At 37.4% G+C, this 16,089-nt stretch overlaps 1 protein-coding gene across 1 annotated transcript in view; it reads right to left on the bottom strand.

Moving 5' to 3' along the window:
- PARD3B (par-3 family cell polarity regulator beta) overlaps positions 1 to 16,089 on the bottom strand; it is a 1,042,097-nt gene that overhangs the window by 382,796 nt on the left and 643,212 nt on the right.

Genomic DNA, 16,089 nt, shown 5'->3' with positions numbered 1-16,089 from the left:
AGGGATATCCCAGCCTGAGGACATGAAGCTGGAGGTCCAGGGAAACCAAGGCAGACAGAGTTTAGGTCAGAGAATTGGAGAGAAGAGAGGTATACAGAAATCTTTCTGATATCTGCAAAGGATCCCCTCAGGTATTTAATTAACTGTTGATGATCACATGCATGTGAGGAAACTACCCAAGACCTGGGACAAAACCGACCCAAAGGGGAAAGAGCACAGTGTCCAAAGTTTACACAAGGTTGGGAATAAAGCTCCTATTCCCAATACCCAGAGTGAAAAACTTCAAAATTCAGGGGCATCCATTAGAATAGGAAGAAGAATCCTGCTTCAGCAGTGGATAAAATTTTAGATGAACACAGCTCTGATGAAATGGATACAATTTTGAAAGCCACAAATTACCAAAGCTTATATAGGAAGAAAGAGATCATCTAATAGCCCTATAGTTTGTTTTTTAATCGATTTGTATTGAAAGTTAAAAACTTTCCCAGAAAGAAAACTCTAGACCCAGCTGATTTCCTGATGAATTCTACCAAACATTTAAGGAAGAAATAATACCAGTTCTGCAGAAATTCTTTCAGAAAATTTAGAGGAGGGAATATTTCCCAACTCATTCTATGAGGCTACCATTACCTTGATGTTAATATCAAGCAAAGACGTTATATGAAAGCTACTAACCAATATCTCTCATGAACAAAGAGGCCAAGTTCTAAATCCTTAAGCAACTCTGCGTGGATTATCACTTCAATATTCAACAACAGCTGTTCAATATTCGCCATATGTCATTGTCTACATTAGTCTATAAAACTCTGGTGGCTCAAGGGTGGAAGCAAGGTGAGGGGAACTCTGCCAACAAGGAGGACCTCTTCCATTTTCCCAAATACGAGATTGGTCTCAGAGTAATAAGCTCCTCCTTCCTTTACCTACAACATTCAGTCATATTTCATTGACCCAGTTATTATACAAAAATCTTCCTAAATCTTCCCATACCCAACTAGTCCTCCTTTCCTAAGCCATTTCTTTATTTTCTAGACAAAAGCACTACATGTTTGTGATTTTCCTGGTATTAACTGCTTAAAAATCTTGTTGGACTTTTCTTCATGTTTCCAGTTGGAGATGTCAGTCCATATGTATCAGGCTCCAATTGTGGGCCAAATTCTGTCTTTCCCAGGTCTGAAAAAATATACAGTGGAATCTATAGTACAAATGAAAAAATATTGGAAAACAATGATGGTGACTAAAAAAATAATACTAGAAGCTAATACTGAGCATTTGTAATATACAAGTTCTACCCTATACTCTTTATAGCTATTAATTCATTTAATGCTCACAGTAACCTGTAAAGATAGCTATTATTATCTTTACAGATAAAGAAACTGCGGCACATCTTGTAAGCGGAGGAGCCACAGCTTAAACATGGCACTTTTAATCACTCTACTATATTTGTGATGAATCATAGAAGAGTTGTTACATTTTTCAGATTATTGATAACTTGAATTAAATGTAAGAAAACACTTGACAAACACCCGCATGTTAGAACACTATTACCCTTTTAATTTGAATATATGTTATTAATAGAAATCTTTCTATGTTGACCAATATTAACAAGTGTTAGCTATAAATTTGTTTAACATGTTCAGAAATCTACAGTTCTAATAGGTTCAAGCTAAAATAATTCACCTCCATTACACAGATAAGAAATCATCTGAGTTAAAATCTTGACCTAGATACTTACTGGTTGCCTGCAATTTATTTTAACTTTCTGTGCCTCAGTCTCATCATATATAAAATGAGGTTGATATTGCTTTCCCCGTAGGTTTAGAGTGAAGATTATTTGTATAAGTTTATGCAAAGTACTTAAAAGATCACATAGTAAGTGCTTAATAAATATTAGTTATTAAATCATTAATGATAAACTAAATAGAGTTAATTTACATTACATGTTACAGAATAACATAATAGCTAATAATGGGACAGATGTGGATTGAATTCAAGATTTATCAGGCAAGTTACTAAGCTCCTTTAAACCTTAGTTTTGCCATGTGAAAAATGAGATAAAAACACTGTACAAGGAGTTGTGAGAACTGAATGAAATAAATGTAAAAAAGCACTTAGCACAGTTCCAGGTACATGTTTCTCAATAAATGAAAACTTTTGATAAATGGAAACCGAGAGTGGTAAAGGTTGTGAATTTAATGATGGTGGTAGTGCGTATGATTTAACTTGCCTAGGATTATAAAGGAATAGGCAGGGCACAAGGTACTTTCAATTGCTATCTCATGGATAATCCAATACCCACAGCAGGTTTTACCTCCCGGTTTACATGGCTCCCAGTTCATCTTGTAGTGGAAGAAAGGCAAAGGAAATATGGTATTCAGACTACATACATGATTTTATTTTGTGCAGTTATTCTGAAAAAGGAATTCACACAAGGGTAGGGTCTTATTTTTTGTTTTTGTCTTTTTTTTTTTTTAACAGACATAAGTTATCCCATTAAATCTAAGGCACTTTAAGTACTGCAAATTCCCTTGCCATGTTAGGTTGAACATGGTAACTTAACTTTTTGGCTGAATACTATCTACTATTTTTAGTAGGAATACTAATTATTTTAATTAACAATTTGAAATTCTTTAGAATATTACCAAACTATTTCAAAAAACAGTGTAGAACATCCAAATGGGTGATGGGCATAAAAATTAGGGGTCTTTTTCCAAAATATTCACTGACACAGATGTCTATCTTGAGGACAGAAGATAAATGAATAAACATCATAGAAAATAGAGGGAACTGTAATGACTTAATTAATAGAATACATTTTACTTAAAAGGTTAAATTGGGAACAATCATCTTTTATGCACATGCTTAGTGCTGGGAAGTGATTTAAATAACAGTAGCAAATGAGAAAATGAGGTAAAATTATACATACCACCAAGCTTTTTTAAAAAATGACAAGTGTTATAATTAATACTCAACTTCTTTTATAACTCACATTACCTTAAAGCTACTATAAAGTTTCCTCTCAGGGCTGGAGCTTAAGTCTAGTCATTTCCTGCATACTGTTTAGATAGCACAGCAATTGGAACAGTAGCAATATTAATATGATAGCTATGTCATTTTAAACAAAGAGCTTATTTACAAGAGGTTGAAAATGAGTGAGCCTGGTGTGGGAAAGGTCCTCCATTCCAAAACGGTAAGTAAGGTATCAAAAGTGTCAAGTAAGAGAGTGTTGATGGAGCAGGAGCCAAAATTTCTTGTTCTGGTTCTAATGACAGATTGTTTTTTCTTCCTTCCTTTCTTCTCCCCACCTCTCCCTCCCTTCCCCCACCCCCTTCCTTCCCTCTTCCCTTACCTACCTACCTACCTACCTTCCTTCCTTCCTTCCTTCCAGTTTCTAGAGGATATTATATTCCCTTTCTTATCCTCCAGTTTCCAAGGATTGGTACTATTTGCTCTTGATTACTTTAAAGAGTTATTATAGTAATTGAAGAGGTATTAGGGAAATGTTGAGTCCTTCTGAAGATGAAATTCACAGACATTTTTATTACATTCTTAGAGGGCACTGTGGACTTGTCCCTCTTGAGATTTCTCTAGATTTATTTAGATAATGGGATTTCTATTAAGCTCCTGCTTCCTGGCATTCAACTCAAGATCAATGGACACTATTTGATTTAATTACCATAAGGTTTTTCATAAGGAGGACGCTCTTTGGCTTGGATGTTTGTTAATTTCCGGGTGCATCCTCTGGTTCAGGAACACTTGCTCAGGAAACACAGCACCCTGTGGGCCTATGTTTCTAGTTATTTTGGTTGTAGACCTTTGAAGCTAATCAAAGGTCTACCAACTACCCAACACCAGTGGAAGCTTTTTAAAAGGTGTGGATAAACGCACAGTGTCTTTTGGCTTAATTTCAACCAGGTTCATGGTTAGAGTTGAGAGAAACCATAAAGAAAGAAAATATGGGAAGAAAATCTGTGAAAAATATGGTACTCCGAGAACTTATTAGTGGCAGACATTAAAGTGCATATGCTACTTACATATATTGGCTTCCTGGTAGGATATATTTATATTAATATAGTGATCACTTAAAGTGTTTTATTCTTTTGTCAAGCCTTCTTATACTCTTCAAATGTATTCTCACTGGGAGAAAATAATCCCCTTGCTTATTGATAGCATTTGATATGAATTTTGTAAGTGACTATTAGGGACTGCACTTGCTTAATAAAACTTTGCAGAACAGTGGCAGATTTGGCGAGTTAATGGGCCCCATAGGCTCTTATGCTGACAGAAGACGGTATATTGCTAACATGCACAAATCTCTTTAGATAAAAATTGCCACCAGCTACAGTTATTCTTTTTGAGAATGCCAACACTATGTCACGAATGGGGAATATGCAAATGTGTTCAGATTCCCACTACTTCATATTGAGATACTTTGATGCAAAGCAGCATTCTAAAACATGATGCAATGCTGGTCTTTCACACAGACAGCTCTATCTCATTTAACTTTTGACTTCCCTGTCTTTGGCATAATAGAGACTGCACTTTTGAAGATGATGATTGGCACAATAAAAATCTATCTTCTAATGAGGCCATAAACACTTCTCTTTGGATAGTTTACTAGGAAACTAAATATCAAAGAATTCCTTAATGGTTAATAAACTTGTTTCTAAAAGTTGTTCCTTCAAAATTAAAAAAAAAAATTGATGTAGTTGACAATATAAAGAATCAATTTTCTTCTCTTTTAGCAGATCAGTTTCCGTGCCACTGATTGATTTCCAGAATTTGTAAGGAACACAAACCTGTTTCAAGTTGTAAATTAAGTTCCTTTCTTAGCAACCATGAACTATTACTGCATTAATTTATAGTGTTTTCTTATGTCAATGACTATTTGGCATACTGCTTCTCCTTAGGGAGACTTTTTGAGTTTTCAGTGCTATAAATTCTTATGTGTTGAAAAATTCTTCCATCTCTTGGAAAAAAAGTGAAATACAAAAACAAAATAAGGCTTTTGCTGAAAAAGGGGCTAGGCGATCAGTACAATATAATGACATAAATGTTTATCTCACCATCTCCCCCAAAGCACCCTGTTCATCCCCGGATGTGTTGGTGCTCTGACAATACGCTAATCAGAACACAACAGCTGAAGTTTTCTTCTAATGTTATAGAGCATCTTCCAGCCAGGCTGCCACAGGACAAAAATGAGGGACCCATTCCCTCATCATTATCCAACTATTCACATGTTCACAGCTTTTCAGTGAGCTCCTCAGAATTCTTTTTTTTTTTTTTTGCCCACGCAGCATGCAGAATCTTAGTTCCCCGACCAGAGATCGAACCTGGGCCCCTTGCAGTGGAAGCACAGAGTCCTAACCACTAGACCGCCAGGGAATTTCCTTTCTTTCTCCATGAATCTTAGGAGAGCTTCAATCTAAAGTTAGGAAAATCCAATACTTTCCTTATGTTCTTATACTATTGTCTTTATCTCATTAAAGAGCATTGGAAAACCCAAAACATGCCTTCATAAATTCATCGATTCATTTGTCTTGAACCTACTCAATAAGCACTTTCTTTCTGAAAAGAATCAGACACTCAAGCCTGGGGTTTAATGAGGAGATACAAATAAATAATGTATTGATACAATGTAATGTAATAAATAGCATAATAAAGGAAGAAGGATATGTGTTAGGGATATAGTAGACAGTCACACAGACACGAGGATTCACAAAAATAATAAAGGTTTTCGGTGACTGAGTACTTGAACCAATACACCTGGGACACTTTCTGTTCATGGCAAGGGAGCAGCATGATAAGAGTGAAAGAGCTCCAGCTTTGCTATTAAAGGGACCTGGATTCTGACACTAATTACATGCGTGACCATGGACTAATTACTTAGTCTTTTACAATCTTACTGAACTTATTTGTAAAATGTAGATAATGTCCCCTACCACAGAGTATGAGACAACCTAGAGGATATAAAAACTTATCTTGGAATCTAGCAGAAGCAAGTGCTTAAAGATGGATTATACCTGCCTTTCACACACCACCACCTCTGCTAGGTGCTCTGCACTCTATCACATCATAAGTATGTTTTTGAACAGGCCGTGCAACTTCATGCATCTGTACAATATTATATGCATAGCACATGGAATTTCTTCTGACTTACAATGAAAATTCATCCATTCTCCTGCTAGGCAAACATGCTTTAAGACCCCATTCAAATGTCATCTTCTCCAGGTCATCTTCCCATGTCTCCAGGCTGAACTTCAGGACCAAAGTAATTTGCAAATATCTCAATTATTTGTGTATGGGTCTGTTTCACATTAAACATGAACACCTTAAGGAAGGGATATGTCTTGTTTTTCCTTGTTAGCCTGGAATCATGCCCACCCCCTCGTAGGTACTCATTAATGTTTGCTGAGTGAATGAATGCAACATTTGTATGAGTAAAGAAAGGAAGCAGCAATTTGGATACGTCCATTCAGCAAAATGTTCTAGACCAATGAATGTGAAATATATTCATCGTGGTATACATATGGTTCTATGAATGTTGTAACAAAAATGTGTATAAACCTAGTAAAATTCTTGTGGTGTAATTTGCAGACACGCTCTTGGCAAGGAAAGGGTGACTGGAAGAAGGTGACTGGAATTCGAACCTGGGATAGGTCTAAATAAAGACCACAACATGGTAGAACTGTTTGTTATAAACTCACATATTTTGAGTAGTGAACTGTAGAAAAAAATATAATTGGTAGTCTAGTCACAACTCACTGTGTATCTCTAATAAGTAGGTTATCAGTGTTTATGAATTTACTTTTGGGCTTGCTGGCACTCTTCTCACTGTTGTTCCCCACATGGTAATGACACTCGAAAGAGCAACTCATTCTGTGTACAGAAAATATCACATTACATTAACAACAATACTGAATACTTGGTACAGAGGGTACTCCTTTCAGTACACAAATGTTATGAGTTTTCAAAGCTGTAAATAGAGTAAATAGATGTCTTTTTGTTACATCACAATTTCAGACAAAAACAAAAAGAAAACCCACTAACTTTAAAAACTGCTTCTACAAAGTATTGAAACACTAAAATATTTATAACATATGTGTAAGATATAATGGACAAAAATAAAGCAAACACTGTGTATCAGCCAATGGGTTTGAGAAAAGAATATTAGTTTATTCAATTTCATTCCTTTCCCTCCTTACTCAGAGGTAATCACAATCCTGAATTTTGTACTGTATCATTTTCTTGCTTTTCTTTAAAATTTTACCACAAATTTGTCCCCAAATAACATTCTTTAAATCTGTATCTTTCATTAAATGATATTGGATTTTGTCACATACTTTTCTGTGTATACTGATGTGATCATACAATTTTTATTTTTCAGTCTGTTAATATGTGACTTACAAATGTTTGATTGATTTCAAATTTTAAACCAACTTTGCATTCCCAGGACAAACTCTACTTGGTCATAATCTTTTTTATACATTGTTGAGTTCAACTTGCTAAATTTTTAAAAAGAATTTTATACCAAATTATGAAGAATGTCAATCTAAAGTTTTCTTTCTTCTATGTCCTTGTCTGGCTTTGGTATCATAGAAATGCCAGCTTCATAGAATGAGTTGGGGAAGCATTCCCTCCTCTTTATTTATCTGGAAGTGTTTCTGTAGAATTCCTATTATTTCCTCCTATAGAATTCACCAATAAAGCCATTTGGACCTAGAGTTTTCTTTGTGGGAAAGTATTTCACTATAATTCAATTTCTTTAATAGCTATAGGGATATTCAGACTATTTCCCCTTGTATGAGTTTGTTTGTCTCTTACAAGTTTTGTCCATTTAAGTTGTCAAATTTATTGTTCATGATATTGCCTTAAAATTATTTTAATATTTGTAGAATTTATATTGATGTCCCCTCTCTCAATCCTAACAATGTTCATGTATCTTGTCTAATTTTATTTTGATCAGTCTGGTTAATGGTTTATCATTTTTATTGACCTTCTTAAAAAACTAGATCTTAATTTAATTTCTCAATTTTTTTCTATTGATTTGTATTCTGTTTTTTATTATTTCCCTTCTAATGATTAATTTGGGTTCAATTTTATTGAACCCTCTTTATTTTCTTAACATGAAAGCTGGCTGAGGTTGTTGATTTGAGAACTTTCTCCTTTTTCTAATATAGTTTAATTCTATAAATTATTCTCTTACTGGCATCCCACAATGTTTTTGAATCACACAAATGTTGATATGTAGTGTTTTCATTTTCATTCAATTCAAATACTTTCTGATTTCCCTCTTAGTATTTTCTTGATCCATGTGTTATTGAGAAGTTCTTTATTTTCCAAATATTTGTAGGTTTGCCAGCGTTCTGTTTTTGAATTTCATTTTAATTCCACTGTAGTGGGGGAATATAAGTTGTATGACTTGAATTCTTTAAACATTTTTTTTTGTGCTCAGGAATTCATTGAGATACTTGGATCTGGCTTTCTAGATTTCATTAAATTTGGAAAATTTGTGGCCATTATTTCTTCATATATTTTTTCTGTTCACCCTTCTCTCTCATTTGAGGAATCCAATCACACATACTTTAGAACACCTTGAAGCTGCTCCTCAGTTCACTGTTCTTTGCTCATTTCTGTATGTCTTTTTTCTTCCTGTGTTTCAGTTTGTATAGTTCTACTGCTATGTATTCACATTCACTTATCTTGTTTTCTGCTATTGTCTAATCTGCTATTAATTCCATCCAGTGTATTTTTCATCTCAGACATTAAACTTTTCATTTCCAGAGGACAGATTTTTTTATATCTTCCATACCTCCACTTAACATGTTTCATTTTCTTCTAGGCTTTTGAATATATGGAATACAAACATAATAATTTTTTAATGTGTTTGCTAATTCTAACATCTGTATCATATCTAGTTTTAATGATTGATTTTTCTCATTATGTGTCATATTTCCATACTTCTTGGCAAGCATGATAACATTTATTGGGTGCTAGATACTGTGAATTTTACCCTTGTTGGGTGCTCGGTATTTTTATATTCTTATAAATATTTTTTCTCTCTTTGGGATATAGTTGAGTTACTTAAAAAGATTTAATCCTTTTGGGTTTTGCTTTTAAGATGTGTTAGTCAGGACTACAGCAGCATTTACCCTAGGCTGATGATGCCCTACTGCAGAAGAAGTGCCTTTATGCATACCTTATCCAATGTCCTGTGGATTTTAAGGTTTTCGCAATCTTGTTGGTGGGAACAGGTACCATTCCTGGTCCTGTGTGAGCTCTGGGTACTGTTTCCTGGATCCTTTTTGGGACTTATTTTCTCAGCCTTGGTAGTTTCCTCACATACATGCTCTGATCAGTGCTCTGTGTATAACACCCAAGAGAGATTCTCTATATAGTTCTGGAGTTCACTCTCTATGCAGATCTCTCTTCTCTGGTACTCTCCAAACTCTAACCATCTTGCTTTCCCTGGAGTCTTAGCCCTATCTCCTTAATTCAGGTATTGAAAAATGTAATGTGAATCTTGTAACAAGTTTCACAATACGGTACTATTTAATTTCTCTGAAATAAGTTGCAAGACAATTCCAATATTTAATAAATTAAAATATCTTGTCCTTACAACCACAGCTTCCTAAATCACAGACCAGTGGCCCTAAGACTACTTGAGTAACTATAACCCAAAGTGTAATGGGGAGAACACTGAGCTAAGAATGTGATCAGTGACTGAGGATATTCTTTGAAAGTCTCATTACCTGCTTGCCTCCTACATAAGGATATGATGAAATCAATTCTGAGAATAAGTAATTAAAAAATCTGTTTGGAATACAGGACCACAAAGAGAATGCAGCTAAGCTGGTGGACTGAAAGGAGATCATGTCTAGGCCCAGGGCTATTCCCCTGTCCTGACAGCACACATGCTACCTTTATGAGCAAGTCACATGACTTTCTTCCAAGTGTCCTCATAACCAGACCCAAGGCTTCTTCCATCCCATGACTGAACTTTGGCAAATGCCTCCAACTTGCTCTTGACCTCCCTCCACCTGCTCAACTCTACATCTTATTTACCATATTCCGATTAATCTATGCTAAACATCACTTTCATCATTTCTCTAACCTACTCAAAAACCTTCACTAAATTCACCTGCTTAGAAAATAGTTTCCTTAGTCTTTTATTTAAGGTTTGAACCCTTTTTACCTTTCTCCCTATATTTTCCTCTATTTACCTGTTATTGAAGTCATTTACAGTGATTTCTTGTTTCTTCCTATTTGTCTTTATCCTTAATAGAAATGCCTCAAACCGCTCATATAAAACTACTATATTTCTCCTGGGCCCAGCTCTCCACTATAACCTCCTCTTTGTAGAATACTCTATTTCTGTCTCCCCCAGAACACTTTAGGTTTGCCTCCAAGCAAATGTACCACTTGTTATCCTGTGTTATGTTGATTTGTGGGCAACTTCAATGAAGGCAAAGATAGTATTTTATTCATCTTCACATCATAAACAGTTACAGATTACAAAGGTCCTCTGGTTAGTTGTATGAAGTCTCTCTCTCTCTTTTTTTAAATCTACGACAGGGAAAAGACCACTGTGTGAGATCCCTCCCAGGAAACTTCTTTCTCGGTGAATTCTTTGGATCTACCCAAGGGTTGGACTATTTCCAGTACTTAGACTATGAAAACTCTCATGTTTCCTAGGCCCTTGGTAAGTATTTCCGTTATCAGCAAGAAATCAATATTGATTAAACCATGGGGAAAAAAGGGCAGAGGCTACCCTATAAATCACACAACAAATGGCCATTATTCACTACTAACCAGTGAAACAACACATCTCTCATCCCACTATTTACAATGTATATTTCCATAGAGTGAGTCTCTCTTTAACAGGGATAAGGAGGAAGGAAACTAAAACTTACTACCGACTTACACGTGTCACAAATCGTGCTAAGCATTTTAATATACGTTATCCCACTGAATCCTCACAAAAGCTCTATTACCTTCACTTTACAGAGGAGGGAGCCGAGGCTCAGAAGTGTCGTGCCATTAAGTTAGCAAGTGGGATAGCTGGGAACTGAAGAGTTCCCAACTTCAAAGTATACATTCCTTCTACTATGTGAGTCCAAGTGGTAGGATTTTGCTAATAGCTTTACCATCAAGAACCATACATTTCACTAGTCACCACTACCTCCTAAAGTAGAATTTCATAACCATGTGAAAGCGCAAACGGTGTCTCTTAAAAATGGTTGTTGATGCTCTCAGAAGTAAGAAATAGGGTTGTCATAAGTTGTTTTGAGCCTCGTACACCTGGAAATTGTTACCAAGGGGAGGCACTGACTACTGTTCAGACGATGTCAGAGCCGGGGAGAAAGAGAAAAATCAAAGTGACATCACAGAGAGTTTACTGCTCGAACATAGGAATGAAGCAACAGAGAGAACCACAAATGAATCCAGTGTGCGGTCTTGGGACTGAGGGCCACCATTATTAGAAGTTAGAGGGAAAAAAATGGGGTAGGATCAGGTCAATAGTCTCGACAGAGTAGAAGCAGCATGGCGTGCCTTGGGACTCACATCTCTCTTTTTCATCCCCTGCCAACTTTTTGATGTAACCTAAGACAGTATTAGATTTTGGCAGCCAAACTGGCCTATTGTTGGCTCGTCAAGTGTACAGTCAACGAAAATCCTGAAGTCCTTTTTATATTAACTGCTGTTAAGCCAGGTCTCTGTCCAACAAATATCCGTGGAGATCCAGTGCTATGCCAGTCATCATGCTGGGCACGGGGATTGTGGAGGTGAACAAGACAGTCTCGAGCCGTGCACCAGCAGGGTTTCTATCACACAACTAACCACAAATAGTGAGAGGAGTATTAGCAAACCTTCCTGATCAAAGCTACCCTCAGCTCTTCACTTTGACAGATGTAATAAGCCCCTGCCTCATCTTTGGGATTCTGCACTTACTCCTTATAGTCTACTTTCCGCACAGGCACTACCGTAATCCTTTTAAAACAAAAAACAAAACAAATATCTTATCGTGACAGTCTCTTGACTCAAAGCCTACCAATAGCTTCCAATCACATTTAGGAGAAAATCTAAAAACTTACTAGAGTCTCCAAGCCCTGGTTCCTGGGGGCCTTTCCAACTTGTTCTGCATGGCTCTCCCCTTGCTCAGCGTACTTCACCCATCCTGGACTCATTGCAGTTCCCCAAACATGCCAAGTTCGACCCCCTTTAGGGCTTTGGGACACGCTCTTCCCCCACATAGTTCATGGCTCGCCTTCATTCACATCTTCACAGATATCAGATCATCACAGAGGTCCTGCCGGACCACCTTACCTAAAGTAAGGACTTCCACCCCCAAGTCTGTCACTATCTCCTCCTCCTGCTTCATTTTTCCACAAAGCATTCATCACTGACATCTTCTCCATTAGAACATAAGCTCCATGTGGATGTGGGCTTTGCTTTGTTCACCGTTTTATCTCCAGGGTCTAGAACAGTGCCTGGTACATGGTAGGTACTCAATAAATATGTTGAATGAAACAAGGATGCTCAGGGAGCTGGGAAAATAGGTAATACAGAGACTAGACCTAGTTTATGGATTGGGCCTTCCTGATGGCTTTAAGTTGAGACCTGGAGATGTAGAGGGAAGGGTGAAGCTGATTTTTGGACAGAGGAAACATGACAGCCCCAAAACAGGTCCCACACACAGAACCTAAAAATCCTTTGTACAGTAGAAGTGCTCAGCATGAGCGCGTGACTGGCGAGAGACCGAATGGGGGAGAAAGAAACGGGTCAGTCACGGAGAATCTCAAAAGTCACATTAATGAGTTTTGTCTTTATCCTCAAGGCAATGGGACACTGTTAAGGGATTTTCAGCAAGAAAGTGACATGATCGGATTTATGTTTTAAAAAGATCACCCAGGCTGCAGCGTGGAAAATGAACTGGATGGGAGTAAGACAGGAGGCAGTCGCTTCTTTTTTTTTTTGAACCCAAGTACAGGAATTTACATTTATCCCTATTAAATTTAATCTTCTGAATTGCAGCTCATCAGTTCTCCCTGTTGAGATCTTTTTAAATCCCTATTCTGTCATCCATGCACTAGCTAACCCACCAAACTGTGTGTCACTTATACATTTGACAAGTCGGTCTGCTACACCAGAGTAATGTGCAGGGCTTATGTTACTGAACGCCATCCCTGCTCCCTTCAGGGGCTTGTGGGATGTCTGGCTGGGTAGCAATATACTCTCCCATCACGAGGCAGTACCTCTTGTAAAGTTAACTGGCCATCCCAGAACTATAACCCTCAAGATCTAGTAACCCGAGCTACCCAGGATTTTCATGTGCATTTCCCCCAGACCTTATGGACTTCATACTAAGACAGCAACTCAGTTTATTCTTGCATGAATTAATTTTGGCACCTGGCTTCTGGCTGGGGACTGTATAGGTGCTTCTGTTCCTGACTACAATAAGTGCTTTCAAAAGATTTCTGTTCTGGCATGAACTGAAATATGTAATAGTGTCTCTATTTCTGCCCAGACTCTACTAACATCTGTTTAATATGCAAACTGTCCAAGGCTACTAGTATGTAATAGATTTTGAAAAGTTGTCATCCAGACTCACTGTTTATTAGAGGATATTAATTTGGGGGTTCATGGGCTGTCTCTCCAATTCAGAGCATACAACCGTTCACTTAAAAAGGATCACAAAGTTCTGCACACACTAGTGAAATGATCTGGTAATTTATACTGATCTATTAGGTGAGCTCATTTAAATCGGGCTCCTTTTTGCGGAACGGGTGGTGACACATGCATATTAAATATCCACTATTTTTTGGGAAGGTATTGAGGTATATTAAGGATCCGGAACAAGGCTGAACTAATAGAAAACATTACTGGGAAAAAGAGAAAGTTGCTAGACCCAGACTCCAAAGTGACTTCACAGGAAGCGATTTTTTAATCTCTTTTCCTTAGACCAGGGGTTTCTTTGGAGGCCTCAGAAGCTACCAACCAAGGAAGGGAAAAAGGAAAAGCAGTGGGCTGTATCATCCCCTCCTTTCTGCTGCCCCCCAAGTCTTACATTAAATACAGTTTCTTGTCATAAAAGTTTGAAAGATATTCAGAAAAATTGATTTAAAATGATTTGGGTATGAATTTCTCCTTTAGTAAGAATTGACTGACTTTTTAATTAATCTTTGTGAATACCTAGAAATTCCTGTCAGCTGGGGGAAAAAAGCCCAAAATATAAATGTAATGTACTGATATTTTAAAATAAATTCTAAATGTAACAATGAATAAAACTGGCATAATTACACATTTCAGAACTAGTCATTTATTAATTTCAAATTTCTGGCTTTATTCTCGTAGTTTGGAGCCAGTAATTTTTTCATGTCTCGGATACTTTGGGAGGTCCTTGTAAAGCACATAGGCTCTAAGCCTTGTGCCTAGAATGACTGATAGGAAAAAAACAAAATCATTGCCTGCTTCAACCAGAGGAACTGATTCAACAGTTCAGGACATGAAAATATAAACTTAAAAATCATAGCTTTAGGATCATTAAGAAGAAAAAAAATTATGATTTACTGATGTTCCATATGGGCATCTCCTTTCTATATGTTGTGCCTTCACTAGATTTTCCAGCTTGAAAATGGCACCTTCATTTTCCCAAGCAACTCTGACTCCTCATCCTCTGCTCCTGCCTCAATATATAATTGGTCAAGCTTGACTTTGACCATAGGTAGGGAATCAGGTCATTGCTCTCTTACTGCTTTTCTACCCATTCTACAATTCTATCAAAATACGATTGGAATAGTAGTCTCTAAAGACTAAGATCTAAAAGAACTCTCAACTTCTGCCAGCTCACATGAGGCTTTCTTTGCATTTCTGTATATAAGCAGTGACCAGAAGCATACAGCCTTACAGGGTAGCTATGGCATACACTGTAGGCTGGCTGACCCAATGTCACCAACAACTTCATTCTCCCCAGCTACCTTCTGGCTACAAGGAATGTGACATGTCATTGCCTGGCCAATAAGCTAAAAGTGCAAGTTTTCAGGGCAGCACTTCTTAGACAATATTGGATACCCTGATATCAAGGGAAAAAGGTGGCACACCCTTTTGCCTTCTCCCCGTCCACCACTTTTTTTTTTTTTTTTTTGCCTGGAACATGGATATGATTTCTGAAGATACAGCAACCATCTGGACACTGCAGTAACAAATATGAGGACAAAGGCCAAAAAATCAAGAATGACAGAATAGAAAAAGAGAAGGAGCCTAGGTCTCTGATGGCTTCCCTGGGAGACTGAATTGGCCCTATCCGGACTTCATGTAATATATGACAAAAAAAGCTGTTTATTACACCACTGCTGGTAGAGTTCTCTGAGAGTTGCAGTGGAACGTGCTCCTATTTAATACCATTTTAACTGGTAGGGAGTAGCTTTTTGTGTCGACCCCAAATCTGTTAACAAACATCTCATCATTCTGCCCATAAATATTCTTATCCTCTTTCAGATGACAGTCCTCAGTGATGGGAGGTCAACCAATACACCCTGCTCCCTCTTCGCCCTTTTTATAGTTAAATATCCCCATTTCTTTCTATCAGGGACAGGATTACCTGCTTTTTAAATTCTATTTTGAAGTTATTTTTTTTTTTTTTTTTTTTTAGTTAATTTATTTATTTACGGCTGTGTTGGGTCTTCGCTTCCGTGCGAGGGCTTTCTCTAGTTGCGGCAAGCGGGGGCCACTCTTCATCACGGTGCGCGGGCCTCTCACTATCACGGCCTCTTTTGTTGCGGAGCACAGGCTCCAGACGCGCAGGCTCAGCAATTGTGGCTCACGGGCCCAGTCGCTCCGCGGCATGTGGGATCTTCCCAGACCAGGGCTCGAACCCGTGTCCCCTGCATTGGCAGGCAGATTCTCAACCACTGCGCCACCAGGGAAGCCCCCTGAAGTTATTTTAACGATGCCAATTGATTTTATTCTAATTTTAAGTGTAATACATACTTGAAGATTTGAAATATGCAGAAATATATCTAAGATAAAAATGATCCTTGCACTGTCCACTAAGAGAAAAATCAACGTTAACATTTTGACAAATGTCCTTCC

The sequence above is a fragment of the Balaenoptera musculus genome, chromosome 7, assembly GCF_009873245.2.
Source record: "Balaenoptera musculus isolate JJ_BM4_2016_0621 chromosome 7, mBalMus1.pri.v3, whole genome shotgun sequence".
Classification (NCBI taxonomy): Eukaryota; Metazoa; Chordata; class Mammalia; order Artiodactyla; family Balaenopteridae; genus Balaenoptera; species Balaenoptera musculus.
Note: the sequence above shows the minus strand (reverse complement) of the source record. Positions and strands in the feature narration are given on the sequence as shown.